Below are 16,115 nucleotides of genomic sequence, written 5' to 3'. Positions count from 1 at the left end.
GGCGATTCCTGACCAGCTGTGAAGGAGGCATGAGTGATCGGATCACAAGCCAGTACATCCTATGCTCATTAATGCCAGGTGTGAACTGGGGCTGTCTCTTTTTGAAAGCCACAATTCCTTTGCTTTATTTTTATTTCTATCTGCAAACCTTTGATTTCATTCATTTCTGCACAAGTTGCATGCAAAAAAGGGAACATATTCATTTAAGTTTTAACAATAAACTTCCTATGAAACAAGCAAGACACGTGGTCATATACAGTGTCACTCTTTATTAAACAAATCCTTCAATCCAGGCCACTGGTGTGGGTAGTAATATGCCAAGTATATCACAATACTTGAAAACATTTTGCAATACATGACATCCACAACACGCTCTGAAAATTTTAATGTGAAGTGATTTATCTTGATAATATTACATCATCATGTAATCCAAATATATGCAAACCTCACTGTAGGGCTAGTGCAATGTCAAATTGAATATTTATGTAATACTAATGCAATATTAAAAGCAGAACAGGCCTATATCTTTGTACGTATGTCTGGCCCACACCACAGGATCATCGGGCCAATTTTGAGGCAGATTTGATCCTCCCAACAGGTCTCGTGATATCAGGGTAATCTTTAGGGTGATCTTAAATGTGCATTTCAGACCAAAATACTCTGAATGATTTTGTTTACATCTAAATGAATAAATGATTAATTAATTTTCAAAAATCAATGGCGTTCCCCTTTAAACATTTAGGACTCAGTATCCTGTATTTACGTTGAGCTGAACTGAACTTGTCAGTGTGTATGGACATACTTCTGTATATATTCACCTGATGTAAATATTGTAATGTCTAGGCTATGAAGGAAGGAGTGAAGCTCAACTATTTACAAGTTGGGTGGTTTATTGAGCTGTATCGGAGACAGGTTCACCATACACACATGGTCCGAGTGCTAACATAGCTCACTAAGTTAGTTGTTGACCTATATCTTCCCTCAGCACAGGGGGAAAAGAGCCCGCAGCTTGTCTACACCGCTGGAGCACTCAACTCCAACTCCACTCTCTGAACCAAACACAGGGCAGCATTTTTTGTCTCCTGGCATTTTTTTCCGTCTTAGCGTCCGGTATGTTCAAATTCGGCAAACAGTGAAGAGCGTTTGCAAACAGCTGTGAGTTTTCTGTTCTCCGCGAATGTTTGTGGACGCATGCAAACAGTTTCAAGAGGTAGTTCTCCACAAACATACAAGGGAGCTGGGCGTAGAGTTATCATTGAAATGAAATGTTTACATAAAATAATTCATGGAGAACAAATTTACCACAAACATTCGCCACTGTATCAGAGCGCATCAGCAGGGAGTATCTGGTCTCAGAGGAGTGTGAGCCTCTCACAGGAGCATATAGAGATGCTGACTTTCCTGTCTCAATAAACACCTGTGATTGTAGAATTTAGTGGTCGCAGAGTGTGGACAGACAGCAAAATGCAGAGAGCACAGGCTGCACTGTTTAATTTAGATTGATTTTTTTATTTACTTGATTAAAGATAACTGATTTGATTTTGTTATATTTTATTGCTGCTACTTTATACAACCCTGAGTTTAAATATTTACAGGAAAAAGATCTTGGACTTTGACTTATCTTTAATATTAGCATGGAAGTTCATTACAACAGTCAAATTTTGAATAAGTTATTTATCTTTATTGCCTTCATTGTTAGTTAGCAAATGCAAAAAACAACCTCAAGCTTAGTCAATAGCTACATAGGATTTATTTGGCAATTTAGTAATTCATAATCCATTCATAATTGGTTATTCATTTCAGTAATCAATAGACTAATTAGTCAATATTATATTTATAATAATGATAAAGATTAGACAACACTTTTTGTGAACATTCCTGCAGAAATGTAGATCATTTCAGTTCACAATTTCTTTCGCACGAATGCTTCTCTCTTGGAATTTCTGTGTTTTCTTCCATCGCTACTTTTTTCAACCCCCTCTTGTGTCCTTACCAAATCAATGTATTTAGTGTACACTCAAACAAGTCTGGTTAATGTAAACAAGGCAACATCTCTTGATGCTGAGATCATAGCTGTTTCTCCATCCAAGCCAAAGTGAGTCTGTGCTCTTACTGATCCATTTAACAGGCCAGTGAAAGTGGCAAGATCAAGGAGCTGTTCCCCTTGTGTGACACTGAACCACAGCGGCCAACATTACGCAGTCTTTGAAAGTAGTCTCTGTGCATTGAGGCCCAGCGCCACAGCCCAGGGCTTAATTGGCCTGAAAGCAGAGTGATGTGATTGAGTCTGAGTGGCCTCATGAGCTTACCGTGCACTGCACTGAGCTTTTACACCATACACACAAACACACGTTTTACAGAGGCTGACACCAACCCTCAGCTTCACAATTGTTCTAAGACAGATTGGCCAATCAGGGTTATGAACAAGATGGTTTCAGAAGCAATGAGTCTGTGTTATGCGATGAAGAAAAAGAGAAAGAGAGATTGAGAAAGCCTAGATCTTAGTTACATCAAAGTGGAGTGTTTCTCCTCTTATTAGTCATTCATTCCCAATCACCTTATGTCTCTTTCTCTCTCTGCCTCACAGCTAGTCAGGCCCCCAACCAGATTGCTGTCTGCTCAATTATCACCTCTGAGCAGGCCAAGTCAATAAAAGTAATATTCGTGCATAAACAGACAGCCAAGCCTGCAGTGGATGAAGAGAGTAAGGGACAAGAAAAGAGACTGAGAGAGACAAAGAAGAAAGACACTATGCAATATGTGTATGTGCATATTTATTTGTGTTTGTGTGTGTGTGTGTGTGTGTGTGTGTGTGTGTGTAAACAAGCACAGAAACCCAATGTTAAATTCACAGTGTTAGATTCACATGCCTTCAAGCTGTGAAGTACAGAAGGCGTCTAGTGGTAGAAAACTAGGTGGTTTATTGAGCTGTATCGGAGACAGGTTCACCATACACACATGGTCAGAGTGCTAACATAGCTTACTATGTTAGCTGTTGACCTATATCTTCCCTCAGCACAGGGGGGAGGAGCCCACAGCTTGTTTACATTCAACTCCAACTCCACTCTCTGAACCAAACACAGGGCAACATTTTTTTCCTTTTGCCATTTTTTTCCGTCTTAGCATCCAGGGCGTTCAAATTTGGCAAACAGTGAAGAGCGTTTGCAAACAGCTGTGAGTTTTCTGTTCTCCACGAATGTTTGTGAATGCTCACAAACAGCTTCAAGAGGTAGTTCTCCACAAGCATACAGGGGAGCTGGGCGAAGGGTTATCGTTGAAATGAAAAGTTTACATAAAATTACTCAAACTGTTTATGGACAGCAAGTTTGCCACAAACATTTGCCACTCTATAAGAGAGCGCATCAGCAGGTAGTATCTGGTCTCAGAGGAGTGTGAGCCTCTCACAGGAGCATATAGAGATACTGACTCTTTTTTTCAATAAAGACCTGTGATTGTAGAATTTAGTGGTCGGAGTGTGGACAGACAGCACAATGCACAGTGCACACACTGCACTGTTTAATTTAGATGGATTTTTTTATTTACTTGATTAAAGGAAACTGATTTGGTTTTCAAGCTGTGAAGTAGGTAAGGCAGAAAACCAGTAGAAAACAGGGACACACTAGGGCTGTGAACAGGTAACCTGTTGGCAAACCATCTCAATTCACAGTTCATTTATTTCCTGTTTGATTTAAAAGCAGTTTTTCTGAATTAAGAATAACTTGATTCAACACTAAACAGTGATTAAATTCAGTGATTCAATATTGTATTACATGAAAAGTTTACCTAAAAGACTTCCCTTTATAATTCTCAGGCAAAAACTGAATCAGTCAAATAATTCCGGTAATGTTTACTGCAAAGGTCAGCTGTTGCATTTTGTTGTGCTCAGTATAGCCTGCATGTGGTATATTTTTCCAAATAAATAATAATTTTGCAAGTAGGGTTGGCCGCTGAAACAATAACGATAAGTATCATGATTTTCAATATAATACAATTCTCACACTTTCTACACGTTTTCCACATGTTCTAGTGAAAGCCCTGGTGGCGTTTTCTACTGCAAGAAAGTGACCCTACTTTGCTGTCGTCAGGAGAGGGCCCACTTCTGAGTTTTACGACATGATTAAAGATGGGGGGTGGGAGGGGGGGGTTGGGGGGGGTTATACATTCCCTGTTTGAGTGGAGCGACTAGTGATCGACGAGATAAGTGGATGTGTCAGGACAGATGGAAGTAAAGCGGTATGATCCATTACTGACATTCCGAGCCAGCTAGTGTTTGCTGTTTGTACTAAGCTGACGTGGTTGAGAAACTAAACAGTTTAGCATTGTTTTTGGCCACTTGTTTAGCATTTGTAACAGGATAGCCTAGCACTCCTCACCAGACAGCTAAAAATAATCTGTTTTCTTTCTTAAATTATGACTATTACAAAAATTGTGGCCATGCTTTTCCAGCTGGTGAAAACAGCTAACCATCTGTCCGGCAAGTTTTTGTCATGTTCTGACCATAAAGGATAGTTTACCAGCAATTAACCATCCAGGAGTAAATGGAAACAGTGATTTGACATTTATCGCAATTTGTATCAATTTCAAACGATATGAATTTTGTTCATAGTGAAAACATTTTTGGCCATATTTCCCAGCTCTAATTCCAGCTCAAGTTGTTTTTTTTGTTGTTGCCTGAATCACTTGTTCAGTTACATCAAGTTACAGACCATCTCAAACTACAGGGCTTTGTTTTGAGTCATAAAAATCAAACATGTTTGGAAATATCAGAAAATCTAACTCTAAAGCTAGATCAGAGGGCTAACGATTGACAGTCAATTGCTTCAGATTATGAAAAACTTGTCAGAAGGCTAATTGGGATTGAAATGAGGTTAGAAATTGTGTATTAAACAAAAACAGAGAGTAGCTGGAGGGTGAATTAAGGAACACATTGAGTTAAAGCAAAAAATCTAACCAGTATCAGTGTTTTTGGGGTTTTTATAGAACAAGCTGAAAGCTGGCTGTCAGACGCTGCCAGGCCATCAGTGGCTGACTGTCGCCTCTAGTTTGTGTTGTGTGTACCACAAAGTTGGCTCTAGTCAGCCCTTGTCAGCCCTGTTTTGGTCTATTAAGCATGTTGAATTGCCATCATCTGAGAAAGAGTGCATGAAGTGAAAAATGAAAGACAGTAAAGCAAACAAATGGCACTCTCAAGACAGCACACCCAGAAAATGGATGGATTTTTCAATGCCAGTGCAAGTAGAAAAGTCTTGTCACTGCTTATGGGCACCTGAACTATTCTTTTCTAGTAAAATGTCTGAATTTTCAAAACAAGCAGTGTATAAATATACAATGAAAACTAATGTACTGTATACTTGATGTATACTTTATACACCAATGCCTGAGGAGCAGCTTGTAAATCTCCTGTTCTCCATTTTCATTCCATCATTTATGTCCATCGTTAGCTTGTGACAGAGGTGGACGAAGTACACAAATCATGAACTTGAGTTAAAGTAGAGCTACCCAAGGAAAAATATTACTCCAGTAAAAGTAGAAGTCCTTACTCTAGACCTCAACTTGAGTTAAAGTACAAAAGTATTTGGCTTCAAATGTACTTAAGTATCGAAAGTAAAAGTACTAAAAGATTAATTATGACTCTGATGTCCTGTTATCATTTTTATAACAAGACTCGCTTCATGAACTCATTTTAGGTGAAAATACTCCAGTGTTTCTCTTGGTAAACCAGTCTTTTAATAGAACGTCATTAATTAGTGACGCTGACGTCTATTAAAATGATCATAGGCACAAAACACTGAAGGCAAACAGTTTCCATCAGGGAGAACCGAGTGGCTCTGAAATCACTTTTTACAGACAAGCAAAGTTTCAGTTTAAGATTACTTTGTAAATTAGTTACAAGTTAAATAAAAACTTGCTTTAAACTCAGGATCACAAATAAGTTTTCCTTTACTGTATTGATCTGTATCTGTTCTCTGTCTCTGTTTATAAACATAAACTAACCCAAACTACACTATTTACTATAAACTTAAAGTGTTTGTATGAATTCAGAAAAAAAGAAACGTGCCAGTCACGACTGCATATGTGTACATATTTCTATACTGTGGTCTATTTACAGGTTAGGTTAGTTCCATCATTGGTGTTCTTGCTTTGCACTTCTTTTGTTTTGACATGTTACCTTTTTATACACACAAAAACCAAAAGGAACGACAGATTTCTCAAAAAGTAATGGAGTAAAAGTAAGATATCTGACTTTGAAATGTAGTGGAGTGAAAGTAAAAAGTCACCCAAAATGGAAATGCTTAAGTAAAGTACAGACACAGAAAAAACATTACTTAAGTTACTTAAGTAATTAAGTAATTACTTAAGTACAGTAACAAATTGCAAAGTCCTTCGGTGAAGGACTTTGTCGCATGGTGCGAGCGGAACCACCTGCAGCTCAATGTGACAAAGACAAAGGAACTGGTGGTGGACCTGAGGAGGGACAAGGCATCGGTAACCCTTGTGTCCATCAGCGGGGTCAGTGTGGACACTGTGAATGATTACAAATATCTGGGTGTGTATATTGACAATTACCTGGACTGGGCTAAGAACACTGACGCCCTCTACAGGAAGGGCCAAAGTCGTCTCTATTTTCTGAGGCGCCTGAGGTCCTTCAACATCTGCCGGACTACGCTCAGGATCTTCTATGAGTCTGTGGTGGTGAGTGCTATCCTCTATGCTGTTGCATGCTGGGGAAGCAGGCTGAGGGTGGCAGATGCCAACAGACTCAACAAATTGATCCACAAGGCCGGCGATGTTGTGGGTGTGGAGCTGGACTCGCTGAAGGCAGTGCCGGAGAGGAGGACACTGTCTAAACTGCGGGCCATTATGGACAATGGCTCCCACCCACTCTACGACACGGTGATGAGACACAAGAGCTCATTTGATTTCTTAAGAAATCAGGAATGGTTTGTTTTTAAAATTGACCGTGTTGTTGATTACTGCAGTTGTATTGAGCTTTGCATGTAGAAAACACAATCATTTCACCACTACTGCACACAGATGCAGGACTGACTACAAAGCATGGAAGAAACAGATTTAAGATTTGCAAGAATTTAAAAAATGCCCTACCTGTATGATTCTCCTTTTAGATGATCCCAGGCCATAACATAGAGACTGAAAGAGACACAAACACTGGATTTAACACTGGATCAACAGACAAACATGAATACTAGAGGTGTAATGATATGCAAATTTTACAATACAATATGTATTGTTGTTTCATTATGATAGGACACATTTTAGATGCAGCATATTTTGCATTTACAACCTTGTTTCCAAAAATCATTGGGACGCTGTGCAAAAGGTAAATAAAAACAGAATGCAACAATGTGCAAATTATTTAAACCCTATATTTAATGGAAAATAAAAAAAAGCCAACATATCAAAAGTTTAAACTGAGAATTTTTTATTGTTTTCATTCTATCAGTATCAAAATTAAAACATAGTATGCAAAATGGAAATGTAATCCTTTGTTTGAATTTAAATTTTCCACTCATTCATGCAAGCTTGGGCTCAAAATTCAAATCCAATAGTTGATTTATACTTGCCATTTGGTTCACTAATATCGACAGCTCATTTACACAGATATTTAGATGCTTTATGATAAAATTTAAAATCTTTTTTCCAGAACTGCATATTCATGTCTTAAATGATTATGCAATAATAGTGCCAGAAATATGTTAAATAGCATTTGCACTCTCTAATGTTTTTGAAATTGCATTATCAAAGAGAACCAAGCTAGAACAATGTCAAAATTCAAATGTAAATGGGAAACAGCGCCTCTCCTCTTTGCAATTACATATTCTCATGTACTGTGCTCATTCTGTAGGGTTAGGATTATGTCTTCCCAAACAAACAAGTTTTTATCTGGGCCATGGTGGCCAATCTTACATTCAAAACAAACCAATATATCTACTTGTGAAGGTTACCATACTCTTATCCTGGGGGCCAGCTGATAAAATCAGCAAATGGAGCCTTCTTTAGTAATGTAGCCTTAGATAGCATTAAAATGGCTTTTAGCTAGCTTAATTTTACATCCTCCTAAATTCATGCAGTGTATTAGGAGGTGAGGTCATGACCAATCAGTTTAACCACTTCTGTTGCTCACTTTGTAGAAGATATCCTTGCACAACATCAACTAGAAACCATGTCCAGCCTCACTTAGAGTCACTGTTCTCGGTTTATTAAACCAGGCTTAAGTTAGCCCTTTAATTAAAATATTTGAGGTTTTAGCACATGTATCTGATCAGTGAGTTAAGTCAGCACAACAGGGACATTCAGTCTATCAATAATTATTGTACTTATTGAGAAACCTCAGCATTTCAAACTGCCTGACAAATCGACCATCCAAGGCTAACCAAGGTCCAAAAGCTGGGCAGTGGAGTTTTTTTTTTTTAGCATGTATCATCTCACAACCTGTCTCTGAAAAATTAAGTATTAACATGCACATCTTGATACCCATAAGCAATACCCTTATTCAGACTCCTATACACCCCACAGCTTAAGGCACAAAGCTTTGCAGCATGCTAGTTGGTGGAAAGAAAAAAAACTGTTTTTCAATGCTTTGCATTACATTTTAGGTGCAAAAACACTAAATCCTTTTTCAGAGTAGGACCATTTTTTACCTATTTTACAATCAAAATGAGGTAAATATAAACAGGTTATCAAACACTGATATAAAACTGCTATTGATATCACCGAAATGTAATTAAAATGAAATCAACATGATGTCCATGAGAAATAATAAGTGGGGTAATAACAATAAATAGTAGTCCTTGTCTGTAAGCCTTGAACAAGCACAGCAAAAATTGTTAACATATTCCTTTTTGTCAGAGAAACTCTCAGCTCAGCCTTAACATCTCTGTAAATAAATGGCCCTCTAGGGCAGCCTTTCTTTACACTCATCTGACTCCCTCAGTCTTACTTCAAGTATCAATATCTCACTCACTCTGCCTCTGTCTCTCTCTTTCCACAAAACTCCTGCTCCTCATCTGCTTTCCACTGTACTGGAATCAAGATGAAACATGCCAAGCACAAGTACACACAAGCAAACATACTCAAGCATTTATATACACAGCTTCTGTATGATATGTATCTTGTACATGGGTACTCTGTATACCAAAAATCCATATATAAGACTGAGGGGTACGCAACATGGCAACAAATATTAGATCACAAAACTTCATGACATTTTCACGATACACTCTATGCATCATGATACTTACTACTAACGAAACTACAACTAAAATATTTTTTTTTCAATGTTTTGCAAACTGCACTGCACTAAATCCAGTAAAACAGGTCTAATTATTCTAGCTTTGTAATAAAACATGTAGGTAGTCAGTGTTCTTTAAGTACTATCATGACATCCATGATAATTTATCACAATAACATGAAAATATCATCATATTGACCACCCCTACTGGTAGTGGTATCATTGCTCTGGGGTAATCCCAGTACACTGATCAGTTCTTTACTATGATTTCTGGGGTACATATACAGCACTAGCAGATGTTTTTCCACTGAGGCACAGAGCTCAGGATTTTTCCTAATTGGAAGACAATTATACATTCATTACATAAACATATGACAACTAATACTCAGAAGGGAACATATAAACATAAAGGCTTCAGATCAGTTGGCACTTTCCAAAATAAACAGAGCTCAGATTCTCCAGAACTGCATAATATACACAAGTTATACTGCACAAAAATATACATACTCAGTGAGATACATGCACACAGAACATGCACATCACACTTTGTATGTATTCATCACTCTTACACACTCCTCCTTTATTATAAGAAAAACATGCACACGCATGTACACATATCCTTTCACCACTTTCTCTTACACAATGTAAACTCCAACACACACATGCTGTGTGTAGACTCAGAGAGTGCAGAAGGTGTATGAGAGATCAGCTCGGCTCGGAAGCCCTTCTTCCATAAGTCTTGGCACGAGTGCACGGAACATGTAATTGAATGAGGAACGGCTTCTTGTCGAATCAGGACACTTTTCTGGCTGCCCAATAAAAGCATGAGGTCGGTGTGGGTTTCAGTCTTTTGTTGCTTTTATTCGGCCTGCCGCTCTTTTATTTGGTTAGACCCTCACTGTTCACTCCGCATTAGCCTGCTGCCAAGGCATGCATAATGTCATGAATTTGTGTTGTTCAATATTGAACAGAGGAAAAAAGGGAATCAGATATATAGTAATAAAGAGTGGAAAAAATTGCATGTCCAAGCCCCGCTGGCTGCTACAGGAGTCTTGCTCCTGCTCGTTGACTCCTGCCAGGATTAAGGACTGTGGACCCAATTTGGCTCCACAGCCCAAACCACAGGAACATGGACTGTCTGTGTTCTAATGCTCTCAATTCTGGGTGGACCAGCTAAGGTACTAAGGGGTTCAAATCCTCCAGACATAAACACACACAAACACACCGTTTTATAGTTTTATTATGGTGTCATTGATTTTTGGTAAAATAACTTGGAAAAACCCAAACAGAATTTAGGTAAACTTCATAATTATACATCCACACAGAGATCACAACAGGTAATATATACAGTAAAAAGTAAGGGAAACTAATTACAAACTAATTACAATTCCACAAAAGTGGGGACAGTATGTGAAATGCAGATAAAAAAAACAGAAAGCAGTAATTTGTAAATCCATTTTGACCTGTATTTTAACAAAAAAATTAAAAAAGGAGACATAATATTTTCTACATTTAGTTGTACTTTATCAAATCATTTTTTTTGGGCTGAAGCTGATGCTTGCAACACCTTCCTATACAGTTGGGGCAGGGCAATTTAAGACCAGAAACATTGTGAAATGTTCAAAAAGTAGTGTTGCAATCAGTACTGATCACTACTGTAAAGGAAAAACCCAGCCCTTTACAAGCAAGGATGGGCCGAGGCTCGTCACTTTGCCAAAAAAGGAAACAGTGAATAATAAATAATAATAATAAAATAATTTAAGAATAATGTTCCTCAATGAGTGATTGCAAGGATTATAGGTATTTGACCCTCTATGATGTATATCATCAAAGGAATTAGGAAATCAAGAGAAATCTCTGTGTGCAAAGGACAAGGCCAAAAACCAAAAATGAGCGCCCATATCGTTGATACCTCAAAAGGCACTTCATTGAAACAGCATGTTTTAGGGATGGATATCATCACGTGGGCTTGAAAATATTTTGACGTAACAAGCACAGCAGAAGCCACACGTCCTCAATGTCCAGAAGTGCTGTATCTGGATTCCCAGGCTCAACTGATACATGGACTAATGCAAGAGAAAACATGTATACATGTATCTGACCTGTCAACCTTTCAGACTGTTAATGGTGTCCTCAGCCCCCAAATGATCATTTTGTTAAAAGGATATGTGACGTAACTGTGATAAATGCTCTTCCTTTTTTCGAGCATGTTGCAGGCATCAAATTTGGAATAAAGCAAATAAAGCAAATAAGCAGAATTTACTAATCACTGTTTTCTGTTTTTATTAGAATGTCACATACTGTACCCAATCTTTTTGGAATTTTTTGGAGGTTTGTAAACTCAAGTTTCAAAATATATCAAATTTCTGGCAGACTGTGGTTTGAGTCAAAGAACGAAGAAGCCAAGAAAGATCTGTGGTTTCATTGCATGTGTTGACTTTAACATCCAGTAAACAAGATTTTTACAACGCATTAGTATTTGATGTTATTCTTAGTACTATAAATAGGCTGCTCATCTTCTTTTAATGTTTTTTCCAGAGAGGAGTCACCAGAACTGGAGGACTGGAAGCTGCTTCAAAGAAAGAAATCAAATCAGACTTCTTTTCTGGTTACAAGCCGAAAGGATGTATTCCTTTTGGATTTGGTCTGGGCTTGTGCATGTGTAATGTTGTGTGGGTGGCTTTCACATCATACAAACAATGGACTGAGCTCTGGCAAAGACAGTTAAATGGTAGGAAACTCAAGATGGCCCTGTATTAATACTTGCTAAGTGGTTTTGTGCATGTAATGTATATGAACTAAAAATGGCACATACACAGATGATACTGACACAGGCACACACAATCTCAGCATGCACAACTGCTTCTATCTGGAATCAAATGGTCTGTTTGTTTTTACCAGAGACAAGCACTGGAAAGACAAGTAAAATTATGGCGGATGATGGCCTAGGATCAAGTATGAGCACAGTCTTTTATTTGTGGGATTATAGTGTGTATACAAGATGCTGGATGTTCCTTTCTGCACTCTGTAGTTGCACACAAGTCTGGGTTTCAGTCGCGTTCCTTGCAAATCACAGCTGAATGCCCAGTGCTTAGAGCGGCTTTGCACATGGTTCTCGATAAAGATCAACCTTAGTCATCTGTATGGGAAACAGTTTTCAACACAAACCCCTCAACCCCATCCGCATGACACACACACACACACACACACACACACACACACACACACACAGACTGAGAATTTTCCTGTTCTTAATTACCTCCCCAAACAGCCTGATTGTGGCTGCTTGAGGTCGAGAATGCTCTATGTCAGTTTCGGACATGCCCTGGAACCTCTCCCCTGACCTATGAGTAATTACTAAAGTTCTTCATTGCTAAGTGGATATGTAAATTTTCCAGCTCATTACTATAATCACATACACACTTGCGTGCACTGTGATCTATAAAATATTCTGAATGATATATGAGAGGAAAGTTTCCCTTGTGACTATGAGAGGAAGCAATGGAAAAGCACTTTCCTTATCACAACCAATTGAGAATGATGTCAGCACTCTTTGTGAGGTCGATTAAAGGGGACCAGTTGTGTTGTCAATTTGTTTTCAGTCTTGATACATTTTTTCAGGCCTCTAAATAAACATTCAGAATAAAAATCAAGGTATTTTGAGCTGTGTTCCTAGAAGAGGTCTCAAACCAATGGCAGCATATGGTCCACCACATATTATCAATTTATCCTTAAATCCCGCCTGCAAATCTTTTTTTTTCCCTGTACCTAAATACTGACATCTGATGGGCAGATTTGCCCAATACACACTGTGGCTTGTTGCCCACTATATAAAATCATGATTAGACCAACGCTTACTTTATTAAAAACAAAAAAATACAGCACAGCAAGCAAGAGAACCTATTCTAATTAAAACCTGATGCAGCATGAGCACTGCACACAGAGCAGACATGTTTATAATTTAGCTACAACTAGCTATTCGAATTTAGGTTAACAGTTAATTAAATGTTTCTTTGTGGATTTATTCTTGACGTATCGGTAGCCATAGCATACCAGAATTAAGAAAATAATCTGGATTATTAAAGTAACCCACCAAGAAGGCATTTTGTTAACACTTTACTCGCAATAACTTCACTAACATTCAGCAGAAATGCAAACGCTACAACAAATACAATAAAATTCCCATATAATTCTACTGTTAAATGTAAGTTTATAATTTACTTGAACAATAAAAGATTCATTAAACACTGTATTAATACTACTACTACAATTTCTACTACCACTACCACTAACAACAATAATAATAATAATAATAATAATAACAATAATAATTGTTGTGGTTAGTGGTGACAGGACAAAGGCTAATACATATTTACAAAGATGCACTCAAATCAGTGTATAAGTAGTTAAAATTCATACAATTCATAAAATTCATTAATCAAAAGTATATTGCCCCTGCATACCCCTGCATATTTCAACGCCCCACTTACAGAAGACCAGTTTGGAATACTTTATTCTAGAAAACTTCAAAGCTTCCTACATATTACTGTTTCAGCTTATACAGAGAGCTTATAACCAAAACATCTCTCACAAGTTACTTAGTTTTGTGTAGTGAGTCTGGTAAAGAGTTGCATTTCCTGTGCAATGCAATTATATGAAATATAAATATGTATATATATATATATATATATATATATATATATATATATATATATATATATATATATATAAAACGGCTCCAAATGTCCATCAACAAGATGAACTTCCAAAAGGCTAGGACAGCTTGTTCCAAAGAGGATCAAATTAGTTCAGTCAATATACAAATGCATCAGAAACCATGACATGCCAGCGTCGGGTGTTGTCTTTCTTATCCTTTTGGACACTGAACAGTAAATTCAGCAAGCGTCCCTCTGGCAATATGCTTAACATGATTTATGTCTGCATACGCTGGCATGTAGCCCTATGTCAAAACAACTTTTGGTGTAATTGTTGGGATGATACACACAAGCCACACCAGAAAACTGTCTTAACTCTTGGCACTCACTCATATGGAACATGGCATAGATAAACAAAAAATCTATGTTGTCTGTAGCCTCTTATCACAGTCATCGAAAAGATGCTGAACCTGATCTCAATAGCCTTATCCATGCCTCAAACCATGTTTGTCACAATAACGACCATGGAAGCACTTCGACAGTCTTCAAACAACTTATCCAATATAAACACAAAGCGTGACTCAACCTCAGCCAACTACATATCAATCCCACTGACAGAACCAGAATCCCTCCAAAACCAAATTTTGTAGACTCCTACAGTAAATCCAAAACACATCTCCTTCAGGATGCTGGCGCACTGAGCACAAATCCAGATGCAAATGACACCACACTTTCCGCACCTGAAGGCGGAACATACACACATGTAGAATCAATCATAAATAATCATAATAAACGTGCCGAGACAATAAAATCCTCTATCCTGCTACTTTAAATGCTGTCATAAAGGGAAAAATGCAACCATCAGTGGTTTGGGCTACTTCTTACAGACAAAGGTCAGTTTGGGAAAAATAGCATGAAACTCTATATTTGTATTCCAAAATAACTAGCCTGCTCATTTGTTGAAAAGCGGATGAATGCTCTCGGTTCCCACTGGCACTGATTCCTCCTTGATCCTGACACTGCAGGGGTAGCACCGCCTGGCCACAAGACAGCAGTGAGCCAGTTCTGCTTGCCATACTTGAAACATAAAGAAGGAAAAAACAGTCACAGAGGGGCTCATTTTTTGTAACAACTCAATCTGCCAAAGTAAGTGAGATTTATTGAGGAGTGCGTCTACAATAACACATAAAATGCTGCTGTGTGGAGCAGGGCTGGCTTCTTGGGAGCTGACGCTAAAGGCCTCCCAGGAGAAGGGTCAGTGGAAAGAGCAGAACATGACTCTGGCTGTATGAATCTAGCTCCAATCTCAGGCTCTCTGCTCTGAACTGATGGCACAATGAGAGGGTTTTCAATCTATAGTATCTAAGCTTTCCCAATCTAGTACATTTGAAGTACTCTAAGGGAGAAAAATAATAAATGCTGACATCACTGACAATGGTTTATGTGGTTTTTGTTATGTTGTGGGGCAGAAGGCTCTCACACATAGGTACTTGGAAATTTATATTTCCATAAAGTTGCTGCCTTTGTTATGAAAGCAACTGAAATGGAATTGCTTTGGAGTTATACACTGTACTTTTGCTTCTGTCAATGCATTCCTGGGGAGAATTCCCTATAATTTGTAAGGAATTTCTTGGAGATCTGACAACAAGTGGGGAGTGGGTTGTGGGAAGAAGAAAACAGGTTGGAGTCCATGTTTATTTTTTAGCAAAAGCACCCAATAAATCTGTCTGGGTCTGAGGCAAGTGTGCAGAGCAGCAACAACAGAGGTAAGTGCAAAGGAACACAGCCATAGTGAACAGCCAAAGCGTGAATGCAGAGTGGACCTCCCAGCATCAGTCGGTTATGTCCCAGACCACGGGAGCTTTATTGGTTCCAAAGCACCCTGCAATATCAACTCCTTTGTGTTGAGAAGAACTGACATAATCTACCAACAAAAATCCATCAGAAACACCACCAGGGTTAAACAAAGCAAAAGTTTTCAATTTTGAGCAAATACTTTCCGTGCTTGCCTAAAACCACAAAACACTGTAGAATTCAGAATGTGTGGAGTGTGTCAAAATAACGCAGTGATGCTCTTCAGGTGCATCCATTCATGACAGCCCGATATGTACCTTTTTCACAAATGGACTTTAATCTCCTTTATTACTTCAGTCATGGTTTTGAAGTCAGATGCATACAGCCAGTATACTTTTTTTGAAAAATGCTTCATT

General features: G+C 38.2%; 1 protein-coding gene across 1 annotated transcript in view; it reads right to left on the bottom strand.

Moving 5' to 3' along the window:
• LOC108428820 (zinc finger protein 469) overlaps positions 1-16,115 on the bottom strand; it is a 248,789-nt gene that overhangs the window by 179,697 nt on the left and 52,977 nt on the right. The window contains exon 3 of the mRNA XM_017700129.2: positions 7,105-7,149. The gene's annotated coding sequence lies outside the window, so the exon portion shown is untranslated. The remainder of the gene's footprint in view (positions 1-7,104; positions 7,150-16,115) is intronic.

Source organism: Pygocentrus nattereri, chromosome 11, assembly GCF_015220715.1.
Source record: "Pygocentrus nattereri isolate fPygNat1 chromosome 11, fPygNat1.pri, whole genome shotgun sequence".
In the NCBI taxonomy this organism is placed as follows: Eukaryota; Metazoa; Chordata; class Actinopteri; order Characiformes; family Serrasalmidae; genus Pygocentrus; species Pygocentrus nattereri.
The sequence above is the reverse complement of the archived record's forward strand: the minus strand, read 5'-3'. Positions and strand labels throughout refer to the sequence as shown.